The following is a 19,168-nucleotide window of genomic DNA, read 5'->3' as shown; positions in this document are numbered from 1 at the left end:
AAGACCCCCTGGAGAAGGGAATGGCAAACTCAAGGTAGCATTCTTGCCTGGAGAATCCCATGGACAGAGGAGCCTGGGGAGCTTATAGTCCATGGGGTTGGAAAAGAGTCGGACATAACTGAGCAGCTAACACTTTCTCTTTCAGCAGTCACAGAGCCATCAGTTCTTCCATACTCTGTTGATGGCAGGGATCAGCAAATTATGGCTTGATGCTAAATCCATCCTGCCACCTGTCTCTATAAAAAAGGTATCATTGGAACACAGTCATGTCCATTTGTTTATATACCTTCTATGGCTGCTTTCATGCTCTGATGCAGAGTTTAGTAGTTGCAACAGAGACCATATGGTCTGCAGAGCCTAAAATATTTACTATCTGGTCCTTTAAAGAAAAGGTTTGTTAAAAAAAAAAAAAAAGAAAAGAAAAGGTTTGTTGAGTCCTGCTCTATTGGTTAAACCAATCACTAACCTTTCTGTGTCAAGGGGAGGGAACTGACCCTGCTCTTGGAGGAAGGTGTGTCAAAGAAGGTTCAGCCATTTTAAAAATCACCATGGCACCTGCTTACCTCTTGGATTTTTAAAAGATTATTTACTTGTTTATTTTTGGCTGAGTCTTTGTCGCTGCATGTGGTTTCTCTTGTTGAAGCAAGTGAGGGCCACTCTTTGAGGCATGTGGGCTTCTCATTGCAGTGGTGTCTTGTGTTGCAGAGCACAGGCTCTAGAGCGTGGGCTCAGTAGTTGTGGCACACAGGCTTAGCTGCCCTGCGGGGTCTTCCCGGACCAAGGACTGAACCTGTGTCCCCTGCATTGGTAGGTGGATTCTTAACCGCTGGACCAACAGGGAAGCCTAGCCTCTCACATTTTAATCCTTGTTTGGTTTTTAATTTTGTGAGCTACTTAAAATAGTTCTGCTAACTTTTTGTATACTAAAGTTCTGTTAGAGAAAGTTGAAAATGAGAGTCAACTATGTTATTTTAAGTTTTATTCTTTTTTCTTTTTAAACTTGTTTGTGTCAGCTCCTGTGGGTAAATATTTGGCTGGTAGTTCTTTTTTTTTTTTTAAAAAGGTTAGAAAGGTTAATCTGTGTTCACAGAGTTAATATCAGGGATAAGGAAGACCTTTAGTTCCTAGAAAAAAACAAGTGGAAATGGTAAACAGTTGTCCAAACAGTTAAGCCTCCCTTGGTCAAGAAGGTTCAGGTTTTAAAAATTATTAACTACTTACTTATGAAAAAATTTTTACTTAAATATGCTATATTGGTACCATTTTAATTAATCCCCTGATTTCCTTGTGTGTGGAATGAAGGGTGTGGGTAGTTGGTGGCTGCCATTGCAGGCTTCATATTCAGATCATCAGGAGCTCCGGTCCCCATCCTAGGTAATTAAATCAGAATGTCTGAGAATAAATTGGGATTGAGCTCAATAAATACTAGAAGAGAAAGAAATTCATAAAAACTATCTCAGTATATTTTCTTGAAGTATTTCTTACAACACAAAGTCCTGTCATATCATTCCTGATGTGGGGACGGTGTGAAACTATTATAGCTCACAGCTACTCCAAGAAAGACCTGCTTTTGCTTCAGTTAAGCACTGCATATTCTGGACCAAGGGCTCCCCAGGTGGCTCAGTGGTAAAGAGTCCACCTGCCAGTGCAGGAGGTGCAGGAGACACAGGTTTCATCCTTGGGTCGGGAAGATCCTCTGGAGAAGGGAATGGCTACCCATTCCAGTGTTCTTGCCTAGAGAATTCCATGGACAGAGGATCCTGGTGGGCTATAATCCGTGGGGTTGCAAAAGAGTCAAACATGACTTAGTGGCCAACCAACAAACATTCTGAGCCAAACTGAATGCCCTGAAATTCTTCAATGAGAAAGAAACGCTCAGATGACCAAGAGCAAAGCTTTTGCTTTGGAATTCTCCTGAATAGCTAACACAAGACTCCTCCCCAGCAAAACCTCCTCCCCAAAAGCTTATCTTGTGGGTCCACCCTGAAGGTGAGAGATCCCTTAGCCACCCTACAGACTGTGGACAAACTATATATCCCCAGTCTCCTGGCAAAGACATGACTGAATGCAGAATAAGTATGCTGAAGGGATTCCTTATGATAGTGGCTTCTGGAAAACACTATACGAGAAAGGTGGGCTACCTTGAAAATAGTTACTGATATTCAGACAATGTTCCTAAGGATCAAGTAGACTAGACCAAAAGAACACCCCATTTAGGGTACCCATGTTCTAGGAATTCAGTGGAAATTCCCCTGGGATTCACATTTTTTCTTCCCTAAGGGACTAACTGCTTAGTCACTCAGTTGTGTCTGACTCTTTGCCACCCCATGGACTATAGCCTGCCAGGCTCCTCTGTCCATCTGGATTCTCCAGGCAAGAATGCTGGAGTGGGTTGCCATGCCCTTCTTCAGGAGATCTTCCCAACCCAGGTATCGAACCCAGGTTTCCCACATTGTAGGCGGATTCTTTACCATCTGAGCCACCAGGGAAGCCCAAGGAAACCCTACAGAACCAAAGAACTTGTTAAAAGTGAGAAAATGCCTACATACATGTTCTGGATCCTCTACTCTGGAAGAGGCAGGTAAATAACCACATTACATGACCAATATGTTATATTAGGGGGCTTCCCTGGTGGTTCAGACAGTAAAGAATCCACCTGCAATGCAGGAGACTTGGGTTTGATCATTGGGTTGGGAAGATCCCCTGGAGAAGAGAATGACTACCCACTCCAGTATTCTTGCCCGGAGAATTCCATGGACAGACGAGCCTAGCAGGCTACGTTCTGTGGGGTTGCAAACAGTTGGACACAACTGAGCAGAATTTTTTTAATTGCTATATTTGGAGTTTACATTCCTCAGTGGATCAGTGTCTGGGCTGCTCTGGCTTTTGTCAGAAGCCTAACAAAAGTCATGTAGATATACATCACACTCCTTGCAGTGGTAGCAAAGTCGCCAGTCATCAAGGCACAGATTTCAGAGAGCAACAACCTGAATGCACAGACAAGTTAAAAGTTCCTCTGTATGCAAACAAGAATGATAATCAGGGCTGGATATAGGCAGCCCCAGATTAAAGTACACCAGCTACTCTTCAATATTAAAAAAACTAAGATCATGGCATATGGTCTCAGCACTTCATGGCAAATAGACAGAGAAAAAGTGGAAATGGTAACAGATTTTACTTTCTTGGGCTCCAAAATCACTGTGGATGGTGAGTTCAGGCATGAAATTAAAAGACACTTGCTCCTTGGAAGAAAAGCTATGACAGACCTAGATAGCATATTAAAAAGGAGAGACATCACTTTGCCGACAAAGGTCTGTATAGTCAAACCTATGGTTTTTCCAGTAGTTATGTACAGATGTGAGAGTTGGACCATAAAAAAGGCTGAGTGCTGAAGAATTAATACCTTTGAATTGCGGTGCTGGAGAAGACTCTTGAGAGTCCCTGGGACAGCAGGGAGATCAAATCAGTCGATCCTAAAGGAAATGAACTCTGAATATTCATTGGAAGGACTGATGCTGAAGTTCCAATACTTTGGCCACTTATGCTAAGAGACAGCTCATTGGACAAAAACCCTGATCCTGGGAAAGATTGCAGGCAGGAGGAGAAGGGGGTGACCGAGGATAAGATGGTTGGGTGGCATCACTAACTCAATGGACATGAGTTTGAGCAAACTCTGGGAGATAGCAAAGGACAGGGAAGCCTGACATGCTTCAGTTCATGGAGTCACAAAGAGTCAGACACAACTTAGAGACTGAACAAGCTACTCTGCTCATGAAACAACCCCAGAAGTAGAAAGAGCAGGTTATTTTACTATGAGAAACTGAATTTGGAGAATTAAGTAGTCAACCATCAGGAAAACCTCAGGTTAACTGAACACTGGGGATGAGTTTCTTTCATTGAGGAAAGTCCCTGCAAGAAAGCTATTGAAAAACCTCTATATCCAGCAGAGCTCTGGGAACTCTGAGATGAGTTGCACTATCTGAAATTACTTAATGAAAAAGGTATATGCTACTTACCATACCCAGAAGAATGTTTCTTACTGAACTCAGAGTTTCTGCAGCTGCTGTGTCCAATGTAACCTACATTAACCTGGCCATCCTCCAGCAAGATGGCAAAATAAACAATAAAAACATATGCTCCTTTCACTTAATCCCCAGAACTGTGAACTGCTATAATGTAGGTGAGTTTTCTGGCCTGAACACTAGTTTTGTTTCGGCCTCAATCAGTGTCCCTGGGGTTTACTTTGTATGGAATATACTTTCCAGGTCCTTCCTAAGGTTCCCCAGTGTAGGGATGGCTACTTCAATGAGCACAGGGAAAACTGCTTTATCGCTGCTGCTGCTACTGCTAAGTCACTTCAGTCATGTCCAACTCTGTGTGACCCCATAGATGGCAGCCCACCAGGCTCCCCCATCCCTGGGATTCTCCAGGCAAGAACACTAGAGTGGCTTGCCATTTCCTTCTCCAATGCATGAAAGAAAAGTGAAAGTGAAGTCGTGTCTGACTCCTAGCGACCCCATGGCCTGCAGCCTACCAGGCTCCTCCGTCCATGGGATTTTCCAGGCAAGAGTACTGGAGTGGGGTGCCATTGCCTTCTCCTAGGAACACACAAAGTTGACTCAGTTTTCTATTTGCAGATTACCACTCTGAGGTCATTTATGAACTTAACTATCTCATCATATAGACTTTTGATCCAGCTGCCATAGCTGATTAGGTTTTTTCCTGAATTAGTATTTTTATTCCTCTATTATATTATTTAAAGATTTTAAAATTTTGTATTGGAATACAACTGATTAACAATGTTGTGGTAGTTTCAAGTGAACAATGAAGGGACTCAGCCATACATATATATATATCCATTCTCTCCCAAATTCCCTTCCCATCCAGGCTGCCATATAGCATTGAGGAGGGTTCCCTGTGCTACACAGTAAGACCTTGTTGATTATGCATTTTAAATATCGTAGTGTGTACATGTTCTTCCCAAACTCCCTATATTCCCTTATTATAATCAAAGCCAAGCCTCTTTCTACAGCTGGCCTGCTAGAGAGTGATGGAAAGACAGGGTGATAACTATTTCTCTAAACTGAGTTCCTTGAAAGAATCAGTATTTGAGACATAGGGGTGGGTAGCAGATCATTCTCATCAGGCAAGAATTTCAGGATAAGAAAGCAGCCTCTGTTACACTGACGTTGTACACTGACCCCTCATCTTTTGCTGGCTGCCTCAGTGATGGCTGCTCCTGGAGCCTTTGCTGTGTTGAAACTGATCTGCCTGGCAGTGGAAGAGTCTTAATCCAGGATAAAATGTGGTAGAGGAAGCGGACAGTGGGAGAGGAAGAATGTAGAGTAGCTTCTACATTCCATTTCACATTGATATCCTATTATAATAAAAATAGTCTTTGTTGACATTTTACCATATTCATCTTTGGGTAGAGTATACTCTGTCATTATTTCTAGAATAATCTTCTTTCTTGTCAGAGATCATGGAGAGACACTTGGCCCTGAATCCTATTACTTTCCCCCCTCCAAATTTGCCTGTATAGTGTATAGCAGCTTTGTCTAGCTGAGTTGTTCTCAGACCCATGAATCTTAACAGCTTTCAGAAAATGTGCCATAAAGATAATTTCTAACATTTACAATAGTGGGGCTCAGAACCTCTTGGCAACTGCTACCAATGGAACATAGCCCTATCCCATAGCAGCTGAGATTCTGTGGATTAAATTTCTCTGAATAAGTTTATAACTTATCAGTAGTTGTCCCAGTATAAGCATAAATATCTCTCTGGAAGAGAAGAATGGGCAGGAAATGAGTAACAGGACATTTCTATACATAGCCAGCTCACAGAAGCACAAGTCACATCCATGCCAGCTTTATTGTGGTAACAATAAAATGTGGAGGAGAACAATAGAATTCCCTTCAGTGTAGTATGGAAACCAACCCAGAGTTGGTGCCTAGAAATGAAAACAAAGCTATGGAAAACCATCATCTGAATTTTAACTCTTTTCTGTATTTCAGCCCCAGGCTGAAGGTGCCTAAAATTTCTGTAAGTAACTAGGGATCAAAGAGAAAGAATAAAAAATGGAAGAGCCACAGACTTAATAGCCAGCCCTCTAGGACTGATAATAGACTCCTTTCCTAGTTAATCCACCCCACTCCCAGAGAGTCAGCGACATCACCGGTCCCAGCAACATCATAGAATGATTTTTAAGACCATAGGGTAAAGAAGACCAGCCTCCCCAGCCTGTCAATAAAGGATAGAATCACTCTTGTCTCCCACCCCTTAATCTGCATTTTTCTTAATTTTTTTCCCCATATAATTGGGATGATGGAAAGACCTTTTTGGCAGGAGGAACAGAACTTCTCACATCTACTTTCTCGTTCTTATGAAAGGGCTGTTCTTTGTTGATTTACCAATCTTGGCCCCAGCTGGGATCATGTGAAAAAACTCTGCTGCTACTGCTAACTGCTAAGTCACTTCAGTCGTGTCCGACTCTGTGCGACTCCAGAGATGGCAGCCCCCCAGGCTCCCCCGTCCCTGGAATTCTCCAGGCAAGAACACTGGAGTGGGTTGCCATTTCCTTCTCCAATGCATGAAAGTGAAAAGTGAAAGTGAAGTCGCTCAGTCGTGTCCGACTCTTAGCAACCCCATGAACTGCAGCCTACCAGGCTCCTCTGCTCATGGGATTTTCCAGGCAAGAGTACTGGAGTGGGGTGCCATTGCCTTCTCGGAGAAAACTCTAGTGAGCACAATAGGAACTCCCCACTTCCTTTTCCTCCTGTTGACTGTTTGGAAGATTACAATATCAGAAATGGGAATATTTCGTTAGGGTCATAGTGAAGGCCCTAATGGAACATTTGTTGCTAATACAATGCAGAACATGAATACTGAATTTATTTAAATGATCAGGAACCAGGAGAATAGAAATGGTGTCAGTTCCCTATGCCCTTGATAAGTAGATGAACAGAGTGTCAGTAATGGAAGGCAGAACAAAATTGTGTTTCTTAAGAATAGTTAAGAAACTTAGGAGTAGGAAAGGAACAAAATTTCCTTTGTTCTTTGTTGAAATTCAAAGAAAAGAAATAAGAGAAGAGATAGATGTTTAGGAGTATTTTAAAGCACCAGTTTGGACTTTTGCTCTCATGGGATAGGTTTGGCTTAGATTTGCAAAGCTAGCATTCCAGAAGTTGTTTTATTTCTACCTAGGTATTAATTAAGCTATCACTAGGTGCCATTCTCACAGATAGTGGTTTTGAGGGTCAAAGATTGACATGCTTTTGGGTTTTTTAAAAAGAAATAATATTCTCATAAAGGAGCTAGGCACAAATAATTTCTAGAATTATCCTTAAGTGTAAAGAATTATACACAATTGGAAGCATTTTCAAAAAATACGTAGGTGTGTAATTAATTTTATCCTATACTTATTTCAGTGTTATCAGTCATTGCTTATTCTAGTATTATCTTTCTTACTTCATTTTATCCAAGCCTTAAGAACCAAATTGTCAAATTTACCCTGAACTCTTCTTGAATTTGGTCCTCCAAGGGCCCTCATCACATTTCTAGGATTTTCAGCAGCTCTGTCAGCTACCAAAACTTCTTACTTCTTCCATGGAGGCTTTAGCAGCTTTAGACTGGTGTCTGCTAGTCTTGAACAAGCTTAGGTGACTCTGCCCAGTGCACAGTATCCAAGTACTCGGAGCTCTTTCCTTCCTCAGCCGAAGAAGAACTAGAGGGAGAAAACACCTCCTTGACTACCTTTGTGATGGTTAACTCTGTGTGTCAGCCTGGCCCAGTTGTTTGGTCCAACACCAGTCTAGCTCTTGCTATGAAGCTATTTTTCTAGATATGACTAACATTTAAATCAATAGACTTTGAATAAAGCCGTTTACCTTCCATAATCTAGGTAGAGCTCATCTCATCAGTTGAAGGCCTTAAAATCAAAGACTGAGGTTTCCCAAAGGAAGAGGAATTCTCCTCAAGATTGCAGCACAGAAACTCTGCCTGCCTGCCCTAAAGACTTCAGACCCTCCACCCTCTCAAATTGCATGAGCCAATTCCTTAAAATAAGTCTCCCCTTCTCTTTCTCCTATTGGTTTTGTTTCTCTGCAGAACCCTGACAAATACAACCTTTCTAAAGTTATTTCTAGGGAAATAAGTCAGAGAAAGATGAATAGCAAATGATATTACATATTTGGAATCTAAAAAAAAAATGGACTCATAGAAACAGAGAAAATGCTGGCGGTTGCCAAGAGGAAGTGGATGATGGGGATGGGTGAAGGGGTCAGAGGCACAAATTTTCAGTTATAAGAAGTAAGTTCTGGCATCTTCCCTGGGGGTTCAGTGGCTAAGACTGTGCACTCCCAATGCAGGGGGTCTGGGTTCTATCCCTGGTGGGGGAACTGGATCTCACTAAGAGTTTGCATGCCACAACCAAAGATGCATGTCACAACCAAAACAGCAGGTTCCGTGCACTGCAGCTAAAACCTGGCACAGTCAAATAAATAATAAACTTTTTTTAAAAATAAAGATGTTCTAGGATGTAATGTACAGAGTGATGACTACAGTTAATAATATAGTATTATATATTTGAAAGTTGCTGAGAGAGTAGATATTGAAACTGTAATCACTGGAAAACAACATATGATTATATGAGATGAAGAATGTTAACTAGGCTATTGTAATCGTTTTGAAATGTTTACATATATCAAGTCATTATGTTTTATACCTTAAATTAATACAATGTTATACTTGGGAAGAAAGAAAGTTATTCCTCTGTTTTTGCTTTTAGCATTTTTTCCCTTTGAAACCAGAATTAAACTTCTAATCTGCTTCAATTACTTGCATTTATTTTCAAGCATTTTTTCATGGGTTCATGGGTTTCCTTAGTAATAGCTCTAACAGATTTCTACTGTGCAGCTTTTTTTTTAAACCTTATTATTCCTGTATCTTTTCCAGAGAAGAACATTTCAAAATTACATTTAGTAGAAAGTACAGTTAATACATAAATACAAAGTGATTTCTTCATACTCCTTTGTCCCAATTTTTTCAGCTGAAGCTCTTGAAAGTATTTCAAGTCTTTGAGGATATCTATTAGATAATGTCCATCTTTTTTTTTTCCCTTTACTCCATGAGATTAGAGTTTAATTTATTTTCATATTTTAAGTAAAACATTTCTGGAAAGGTTTAAGTATTTCTGGTGGCATATTTGGTTTCGTGAGTGCTTTGCATCTGGAGCCTGTTTGGAATTCTCACTTTTGCGCTTAGAACAGCAGTGGGGCTGGACAAGGTACTTGTTCTCTCCTCCGTGTCCCCATCCATCAAATAAGAATGACAGGAGAAGCTGCCTAGTAAGGCCGTCGCATGGGTGAAGTCCTCTAGGATTGCGACTGGGGCTCATCTAGGGAGATGAAAGAGTCTTCTGGGATGTGATGTATTTATTAATCTGCTCTATTAAGTGGTTTAGCTCTTCTGTGTCATGTTTGCCACTCTGAGCTTAACTCAGACTTCCCTGGCTATTTTATTCATTGTTTCCCCTTGGTTTTTGTCAGTTTTCTTGACCTTGTCGAAGTCAACTTTTGGTTTCATTTTCTCTAATTTTTTTTGTTTGTTTTCTACCTCACTTATTTCCAATCTAATCTTTTTATCCCTCCTGCTTGCCGTGGGTTTATTTTGCTCTTCTTCTGGTTTCTTAGGTAAAGGATTAGGTTGTTGATTTAAGATTTTTTTTTCTAATTGGAAAATAGTTGCTTTATAATGTTGTGGTGGTCTCTGCTGTACATCAACACCAATCAGTCATAATATATATATAAATATATATATATATATATCCTCTCCCTCTTGAGCCTCCTTCCCAAGATCTTTCTTTTTTAAGGTAACCATTTACAACTTTAAATGTCCCTCTATTGTGTTAGCTCCATCCCATAAATTTGATATGTCGTGTTTTCATTTTCATGTATTTCAAAATATTTTCTCACATTTCTTGTGATTTCTTTGATCTTTTGGATATTTTGGAGAGTGTTGATTAATTTCCATTTATTTGTGAATTTCAGACATTTCCTTCCATTGTTGATTTTTAAGCTCAGTCCATTATGATCAGAGAACATGCTTTGTATGATTTCGGTCCCTTTTCATTTTATTGAGACTTGTTTCATGGCCTCGTACATGATTTATCCAGGCTCCCCTGGTGGCTCAGTGGTGAATCACCTGCCAATGCAGGAGATGCGGTTTTGATTCCTGGGTCGGGAAGATCCCCTGGAGGAGGAAGTAGAAACCCACTCCAGTATTCTTGCCTGGAGAATCCCATGGCAGACTATAGCTCATGGGGTCACAGAGTTGGACATGACTGAGTGACTAAACAACAACAATCTCTTTTTAAAATCGGAAAAGGTATTTAATAAGTTTAAAGGTATTTAAAGAAGAAGTATTTAAATGAATTTAAGACATCAAAGACTACAAAACTGATAGTAAAAATGACAGAATACAAATGCAATTTGTAAAGGAGAAGGTGGAGCAGTTAGTAGTGATAAACTAAGAATCCTATGGGAATTTCTCCTAATAAACTGGTAGCATATAGAACATGTGACTACCTTAAGTTCCTTTTTCCTCATCTCCCCTTTGTCTAAAGCCTCGGTGATGTCCCACCAGAAGGGCAGCTTTCCAAGACTGCAAGAATGCCTTCTTCATGCACATACTTGCTGGGGCTTGTGTGGCATGTAGGTGTTTCTTTGGGTAGGGAGATAGAAACACCTAGAAATATGATTTAGTCCTTAAAGAATAAAGGAACTCACTCAAAGGGGAAGATAAAGTTCCAAACAATCAGCAACATTTTTTTGAGTACCTATCAAATGCAAAGCACCTCACTCAGGCTCTTGAGAGTGGTTCAAAAGGAAAAAAAAAAAAGCAGGAAACACAGTTTATTTTCAAAGAAATGGACTGATCCTCGAAAGCAGAATATACTCTTTACTATTTAACAACTCCCAGTAGGATTTAAAATCCTACTGTGGGAGCATTTTTGCCCTTTACTCAAGAACCGTATTGTAGGTCCCCAGAGGAGAAGAGGCCAGCTCTATTTCTCCAGTACAAGTGCCCAGCAGCAGCTGTGCCATCTATGTGCTCTCCGCAGGACTTCTGCAGAAGGTGATGTCTTCAGGGCCACAGAGCTCCCCCTTAGCACTTAGTGGGAGAGTTGACCACTTGAGAATAAAGGAAACGTGTGTGAAAATATTTGACATATGTAAGTGGTATGTGTAAAGGGAATGTGATGTCTACCTTTGTGTTTTTCCTTCTTTCCTGGGACCTGTTTGGGCAATTGTTATCAGTTAGTAGAAGTTGCAAGTCTGAATAGAAGCTCTCTGTTCTGTCCAAAGGGTGAATATAGCTGATGATTGAAAACTTGCCATTTCTAGAGGGAAAGAGGTGGCAGTAGCTCTTTTCCAGATGTCAGGCAGTGGTGAGAATTCTGGCCCTTTGTCCCTAAGTGTCATATTACACAAACTTCAACTTTTTCATTCAGTACTTTATTCAAGAGAGAGGAGTAAAGGATGAGTCTTGAGTTTTTAGCCTGAGGCACCAGAGGGATTGGGGGCAGGAGGAGAAGGGGACGACAGAGGATGAGATGGCTGGATGGCATCACTGACTCAATGGACGTGAATCTGAGTGAACTCCAGGAATTGGTGATGGACAGGGAGGCCTGGCGTGCTGAGATTCATGGGGTCACAAAGAGTTGGACACGACTGAGCGACTGAACTGAACTGAACTGAACTGAACCAGAAGGATGGAATTACCTTAACTAAATAAGCAGAGGCAGACTCAGGGAGAAGTTCACTTTGGGACATGTGAAAAGTGAGACATCTGTCAGACATGCAAATAGAAATGCTGAACAGGCAGCAGAATATGTGCGTGGCAGCAGGTCAGGGCTGGAATGTACATTTGGACATCATCCACATATGAGACTGAGATTCCCCAGGAGAAACTGTAGTCTTCAGACAAAGAGCCTAGGCTGAGCCCTGGAGCTGTCCCGTGTTTCAGGTCAGAAAGACGGGAGGAACCAGAAAGGAAACTGAGTAGCAGCCATTGAGGAGAGGAGGAAGTCCTGAAAACCAAAGGAAGAAATATAAAGTGATCATTTGTTGAGGACACTGTTGATGGGCCAAGTAAGGATAAAGAAGATGTGCCTTGGATTTTACTACATGGGAGATGTTAGTAGCCATAACAAGGGCAATTTATGAGGAGAGGTGGGGGGAGAGGCCTGAGGGAGTGGGCTCAGAAGAAGAGGGAAGAGAAATTTCAGACAAGAGGAGTAGATTATTTTGAGGAGTTTTTCTGCAGAGGGAACAGAAAGAGTAGTAAGCTAGAAGGGGAAATGAGGTGAGGAATGGAATTTTTTTTTTAAGTAAAAGAAATAATTCTCTGTATACTAATGGAAGTGTCTTTTGGTTGTTATTTAGCACTGAGTTGTGTCTGACTCTTTTTCAACCCCATGGTTGGTAGCCTGCCGGGCTCCTCTGTCCGTGGGATTTCTCAGGCAAGAATACTGGAGTGGGTTGCTGTTTCCTTCTTCGGGGGATCTTCTTGACCCAGGGATCAAACCACGTCTCCTGCATTGGCAGGTGGATTCTTTATCACTGAGCCACCAGGAAAGCCCAATGGAAATGTCTAATGGAGAGGGAAAAAAATGTTAAATTGGTAAAGCAATTATCAGAATACTCAACACGTTCTAACTTTGTGCCAAAGTTTGTTCTTACTCTACACAACAAGTGCCGGCAATTCTGGTTAAGGAAATTGTTTCTGTAGAGACAAGTGGAAAGGCTTGTGGCGCTCATTTGAAAGCCACAGTCTCTGTATCCTGGAGCCCAAGGACAGGGCAAGTGGATGAAAATGCTGACCTCATTGTCTCAGCTTTGACCAGAGGATGCGTTTGTTTTCTAGGCATCCACACAAATATCACCCAAACATCCTTTCTGTGCAATGAAGGTCATAAGAAAACCTCCCTAAAACAGATTTGACTGTTTCATTTGTGATCAGTTGAAGGTACAAAAATCAAACTTTCCCTTTACCTTAGAAATAAGCCTTTCCAAAGAAAAAGCTGTCCACAGAATTATACTGGAAATTTTGTTGTTGTTCAGTCACTAAGTCATGTCCAACTCTTTGAAACCCCCATTGGCTGTAGGATGCCAGGCTTTTCTGTCCTCCACTATCTTTTGAGTTTGCTCAAATTCATGGGAAATTTTATTAGTCTGGTGCAAAAGTAATTGAGGTTTTGCATTGTTGAACTTTGCTGTTTGATATTGGAATACATTCTTAAATGTGCTTATGTTATATATCATTTTAATGCACATTTCTTGCAGTATGTTTTTTTTGCTAATGACTTATTACTTGCTGTTTATTTTATATTTATTTTAGGCTATAAAAATGATGTTAAACAAAAAGCAAATTTGAGAGATTTTTTAAAATTTTATTCTTAATTGAAGGATAATTGCTTTATAATATTGTGCTGGTTTCTGCCATACATCAACATGACTCAGCCATAGGCACACATATGTCCCCTCATTCTTGAACCTTCCTCCCACCTCCTATCCCATCCCACCCTTCTAGGTTGTCACAGAGCACCGGTTTGAGCTCTCTGGGTCATACAGCAAATTCCCATTGGCTGTCTGTTGTACATATGATAATGTATATGTTTCCTTGCTTCTCTCTTCATTCATCTCACCCCCTCCTTCCTCCTCCCCCACCCTCATCCACAAGTCTGTTCTCTATGATTGTTGTACATATATACGATGGAATATTACTCAGCCATAAAATGGACCACATTTGAGTGAATTCTAACGAAGTGGATGAACCTAGAGCCTATGATAGAGTAAAGTAAGTCAGAAAGAGAAAAACAAGTATCATATATTAACACATTTATATCAAATCTAGAAAGATGGTACTGATGAACCTATTTGCAGGGCAGCAATTGAGTGATTTTTTTTGAGTTCAAAATGGGTCATAAAACAGCAGAGACAACTTGCAATATCAACAATGCATTTGGCCCAGGAACTGCTAACAAACATACAGAACAGTGGTGGTTCAAGAAATTTTGCAAAGGAGACCAGGCCCTTGAAGATGAGGAACGTAGTGGTGGCCATTAGAAGTTGACAGTGACCAACTGAGAGAATCATTGAAGCTGATCCTCTTATAAAGATGAGAAGTTGCTGAAGAACTCAGTGTTGATCATTCTATGGTCATTTGGCATTTGAAGCAAATTGTAAAGGTGAAAAAGCTCCATAAGTGGGTGCCTCATGTGAAAGTTTCTCAGTCGTGTCTGACTCTTTGTGACCCCATGGACTATACAGTACATGGAATTCTCCAGGCCAGAACAATGGAGTGAGTAGTCTTTCCCTTCTTCAGGGGATCTTCCTAACCCAGGAATTGAATCCAGGTCTCCCGCACTGCAGGCAGATTCTTTACCAGCTGAGTCACAAGGGAAGCTCTGGGTGCCTCATGATGTGACCTCAAATCAAAAAAATTGTCATTTTGAAGTGTCGTCTTCACTTAAAATGTAGGCAGCAACGACGAACCATTTCTCGACCGGATTGCTAAGTGCAATGAAAAGTAGATTTTATGTGACAACCAGTGATGACCAGCTTAATGGTTGGGCCGAGAAGAATCTCCAAAGCACTTCTCAAAGCCAAACTTGCACCAAGAAAATGTCATGGTCCCTGTTTGGTGGTCTGTTGCCCATCTGATCCTCTATAGCTTTCTGAATCCCAGCAAAACCATTACATCAGAGAAGTATGTTCAGAAAATTGATTAGATGCCCCAAAAGCTGCAATGCCTGCAGCTGGTATTGGTCAACAGAATGGGACAAATTCTTCTCCAAGTCATTGCCCGACCACAAGTCCCACAACCAAAGCTTCAAAAGTTGAATGATTTGGGCTACAAAGTTTTGCCTCACCCCCATATTCACCTGACCTCTTGCCAACCAACTACCACTTCTTCAAGCATCTCCACAACTTTTTGCAGGGAAAATCCTTCTACAACCAGCAGGAGCCAGAAAATGCTTTCCAAAAGTCCATCAAATCCTGAAGCATGAACTTTTATGCTATAGGGATAAACAAACTTATTTCTCATTGGCAAAAATGTGTTGATTGTAATGGTTCCTATTTTGATTAATAGAGGTGTGTTTGAGCTTAGTTACAATGATTTAAAATTCACAGTCCAAAACTGCGATTACTTTTGTACCAACCTGAAATACTTAGTTTTAAAAAAGGTTTCAGGCATTGTCTTCAATGCATATGCAAATAATAAGTTTCAATTTAGGAACTGATTTGTTATGAGCCCAAGTTTTCTTATATCAAATCAGTTCATTTCCTCCCACATTTCACTGAGATTCTTTATTAGGCAATGCTTTCTTAACCTACTTTGAACACACTAGAGTGTTAGAAAATATTGAAACTACTGTTTATATAAAAATATTTTGTTAACCTCATTTTTAAATAACTGAGAAAATCTTCTCCCTATACATATGCTTTAGAGAAGTTTTAAATAATTGATACCTTCCTAAGCTTTACTTAAAAAAAAAAGAAAACCAGTTCAATTAGGACTTTTCAGTATTCCACCTGTTACTGTTCCTAGCAGAGGAGAGCAAATAGTACTCTGGAGAATACACGGTTATGGTCAAAGTACCCAATAAAATCATTATATTTCTTTGAAATCTCTTTTTAAAATATTAACATCCAAATGACTATTTCGCTTTACACTACAGTAACATCATACTTTTTAAAAGTATATTCAAATGTTTCAAATGATAATTTGAAAGGAAAGAAATGTTCCACTTGTCCCCTTGTTTGAGTGAAGAGGCTGCTTTTCATGGATTCTGTCCACGTCAGAAAACTGGGCTGCACCACAGGCAGCTGACACCAGCACCAGGTTCACCATCTTGGCAATTCTTTCCTCTATTTTGGAGTCTCAGTGTCTCTAGAACCCACACCCACACCCCAGCAAAAAGGCAAACATTTTTTTCACTGCTTTATGGGCTATAAAAGGGGAAATGCTGAGGAAATATTTTTAGAATGTTGCTGGAGAGAGAATTACGGTGCAGCGTTTTCAGGTTCCTGAGATAAACAATTCTAGTAGTTGCGACATCCCACTCACAGGCCAAGTAACCAGTGTCATATGATCTGCTCTGTGACCCAGTCAGCCTTCTTTTTTTCTTTTTTACTGTTTCCACAGAATTCTTGTCAGAGCCCTTTTATGTTGAAGAAGATGACTAATGATGTTTTCTTGTTTTAAAGGAACACTCCCCCCCCACCCCACTAGCTGTGCTGAATCTTTGTTGCTGCTCTCTGGCTTTCTCCAGTTGCAGTGGCTGGGGCGCCTCTCTAGTTGCGGTGCACGTGCTTTTCACTTTTGTGGCTTCTCTTGTTGAAGGGCACAGGCTCTAGAGCATGGTTCCAGTAGTTGTGAGCCAAGGGCTTAGCAGCCCTGCGGCATGTAGAATCTTCCCAGACCAGGGATTGAACCCATGCTCCCTGCATTGGCTGCTGCTGCTGCTGAGTTGCTTCAGTCGTGTCCGACTCTGTGCGACCCCATAGATGGCAGCCCACCCGGCTCCTCTGTCCCTGGGATTCTCCAGGCAAGAACACTGGAGTGGGTTGCCATTTCCTTCTCCAATGCATGAAAGTGAAAAGTGAAAGGGAATTTGCTCAGTCGTGCCAGACTCTTCATGACCCCATTGCCTGCAGCCTACCAGGCTCCTCCGTCCATGGGATTCTCCAGGCAAGAGTACTGGAGTGGGGTGCCATTGCCTTTTCCAGCATTGGCAGGTGGATTCTTAACAATTAGACCACCAGGGAAGTCCCAATAATGTTTTCTGTTTCACCAGAGCCAAAACTTCCTCTATGCTTAAATGAACCAAGAATCTCAAAGAAGTAGTCCTTATGATTTCCATCTAATTCTCAGTCTTTATTTTTATTATAGCAGTTTTACTGATATATGGAAAAATTACATTAACACCTTTGCAATTGTTATCTGAAATTATTTAGACTGAAAACAAACAAACTAGAAGATATTTAGTAAGGCAACTGAGTGAGACTTTATCATCAAAATGAACAAATTAGTCAAGCTATCCAGGTTTTTGTCTTTGGTCATCGCACAAAAAGCAAGTCAGCCTTGAGTTTGAAACTTTAACCTAGTGTACTTCCCCCATCCTGTATTATTTTGAACCAAATCCTAACTATCATATGATTTTACCATAAATATTTCAGTATACCAAAACATTTGATTAAGGGCGATTATGTCAGGAAATTGGGTTGGTTTACAGGGGCCAATAGTTTTGTGTATAACTCAAGTAGTAACAGTGATTTATGAGGTGAGAAACTTTGAAGGTAAATAAGTGTCAATTGTAGAATAGATATTTCAGCCTTTCTGGACTCACTGAGAAATCACATGTTTGTTTGTCTACTCGGGTCAAAGTATAAGCCATGTGGGTCACAGATATCCACAAAACTTGTTTCTGCCTTGTGTAGCAACCTGCATATTCACTTTTTTAAAAAGGCTCCAGAGCTAATATCAATGGGTTCCTTGATTACAACAAAGAATGCCACAGTTTTCAGTCACTCTTTACACATAAAAATTTTCTACTCTACATTATGCATTCAAGAAAAACACAAGTTTGACTGACATGGAAAAGCAGAATTTTGCTAATTTTACTTGCACATGTATCACAAAACCTTTATAAGAGGCAAACATGTTAAACATTTTTTTTCCACATCCTGAAATAAAACTGACACTGTCTGAAAATGTACCATAGTTATCCTAGAGCTTTGAGAAGTGCAATTAAAATTTTCCAGGAATGAGTATGTCCCTGCTCAAGAGTAGAACGAATCTGAAGCCTTTGTGGTGTGTGTGTGTGTGTGTGCACGTGTGTATTTACTGGCTAGAGGAGGAAATGTGAAAAATGCTCTAGGGGCATGATGTGTGTAAGACTTCAAGCTGCTCCCTCTCCATGTTAGCAGGTATTAGGGGAGTAATTTCTTGGATTTGGAGGAGAGTGCAATAGGTAATTATTTTGCTTTCCTTCCTATCTCTTGCTCTGTTTTATTCCTCATTTTTTGAACCAGCCACTGAACTCATCACCCTTTTCCTACCTTTCCCCACAATTTTATGCACTGGAGCAGAGGGAAAGGGGAAGTTTGTGAAGAAAGGAACCCTTCCAGTTTTTTTTTCCTCCCTTTAGAGGCTCTCTGCCCTTGCTCTTGAATAATTATTGATAGTTTTATTCATTTTGTAGGTGCTGGTCAAACTGTAATTGGTGGTGTTGGAAAAGACTCTTGAGAGTCCCTTGGACTGCAAGGAGATCCAACCAGTCCATTCTGAAGGAGATCAACCCTGGGATTTCTTTGGAAGGAATGATGCTAAAGCTGAAGCTCCAGTACTATGGCCACCTCATGCGAAGAGTTGACTCATTGGAAAAGACTCTGATGCTGGGAGGGATTGGGGGCAGGAGGAGAAGGGGACGACAGAGGATGAGATGGCTGGATGGCATCACCAACTCGATGGACGTGAGTTTGAATGAACTCCGGGAGATGGTGATGAACAGGGAGGCCTGGCGTGCTGCGATTCATGGGGTCGCAAAGAGTCGGACACGACTGAGCGACTGAACTGAACTGATTATGAAAAAAAAGCATGCCAAACCTGTCTCATGAAACTTTATTCCTGGCAATGCTATTATCTATATAAAAATGTCATGACATTAATCAGTGTTCATTCATTCAGTAACTATTATATACCTGTGAAGTACCTGAGTGTGAGGCAACTAGGAGGAATCAGAAATTAATTTTTAAAAATGGTCCCTGACCTTGAGAAATTTACCCAAGGAGATAAAAATTTGTCTGTACATAAAAACTATAATACAAATTGAAATGTGGCATGTTCTATGTTGGTACTTCTTTTAAGATGGTCTGAGACCACCTCCTAAATCAAAATCTCTGGTTGCTGCACTGGAGAATCTGCATTTTAGCAAGCGTTCCAAGGTGAGTCTCATACACATTAAAGCATTTTATATGTTTTAACATTTTTTTTCTGGGAGAATATGAGAAAGGGATCAATTTCAGCATAAAAAGAATCAGAGGGCTTCCCTGGTGGCTCAGACGGTAAAGCATCTGCCAGAAATGGAGGAGACCGGAGTTTG

General features: G+C 40.8%; 1 long non-coding RNA gene across 1 annotated transcript; it reads left to right on the top strand.

Annotated features, from left to right (window-relative positions):
* The first annotated feature begins 9,041 nt into the window (after positions 1-9,041).
* LOC132660053 (uncharacterized) lies at positions 9,042-18,904 on the top strand. The gene is made up of 2 exons (XR_009601232.1): positions 9,042-9,283; positions 18,269-18,904. It is a non-coding gene; the product is annotated as an uncharacterized LOC132660053 (long non-coding RNA).
* The last annotated feature ends 264 nt before the right edge of the window (positions 18,905-19,168 follow it).

This window comes from Ovis aries, chromosome 7 (genome assembly GCF_016772045.2).
Source record: "Ovis aries strain OAR_USU_Benz2616 breed Rambouillet chromosome 7, ARS-UI_Ramb_v3.0, whole genome shotgun sequence".
NCBI classification, from domain to species: domain Eukaryota; kingdom Metazoa; phylum Chordata; class Mammalia; order Artiodactyla; family Bovidae; genus Ovis; species Ovis aries.
Note: the sequence above shows the minus strand (reverse complement) of the source record. Positions and strands in the feature narration are given on the sequence as shown.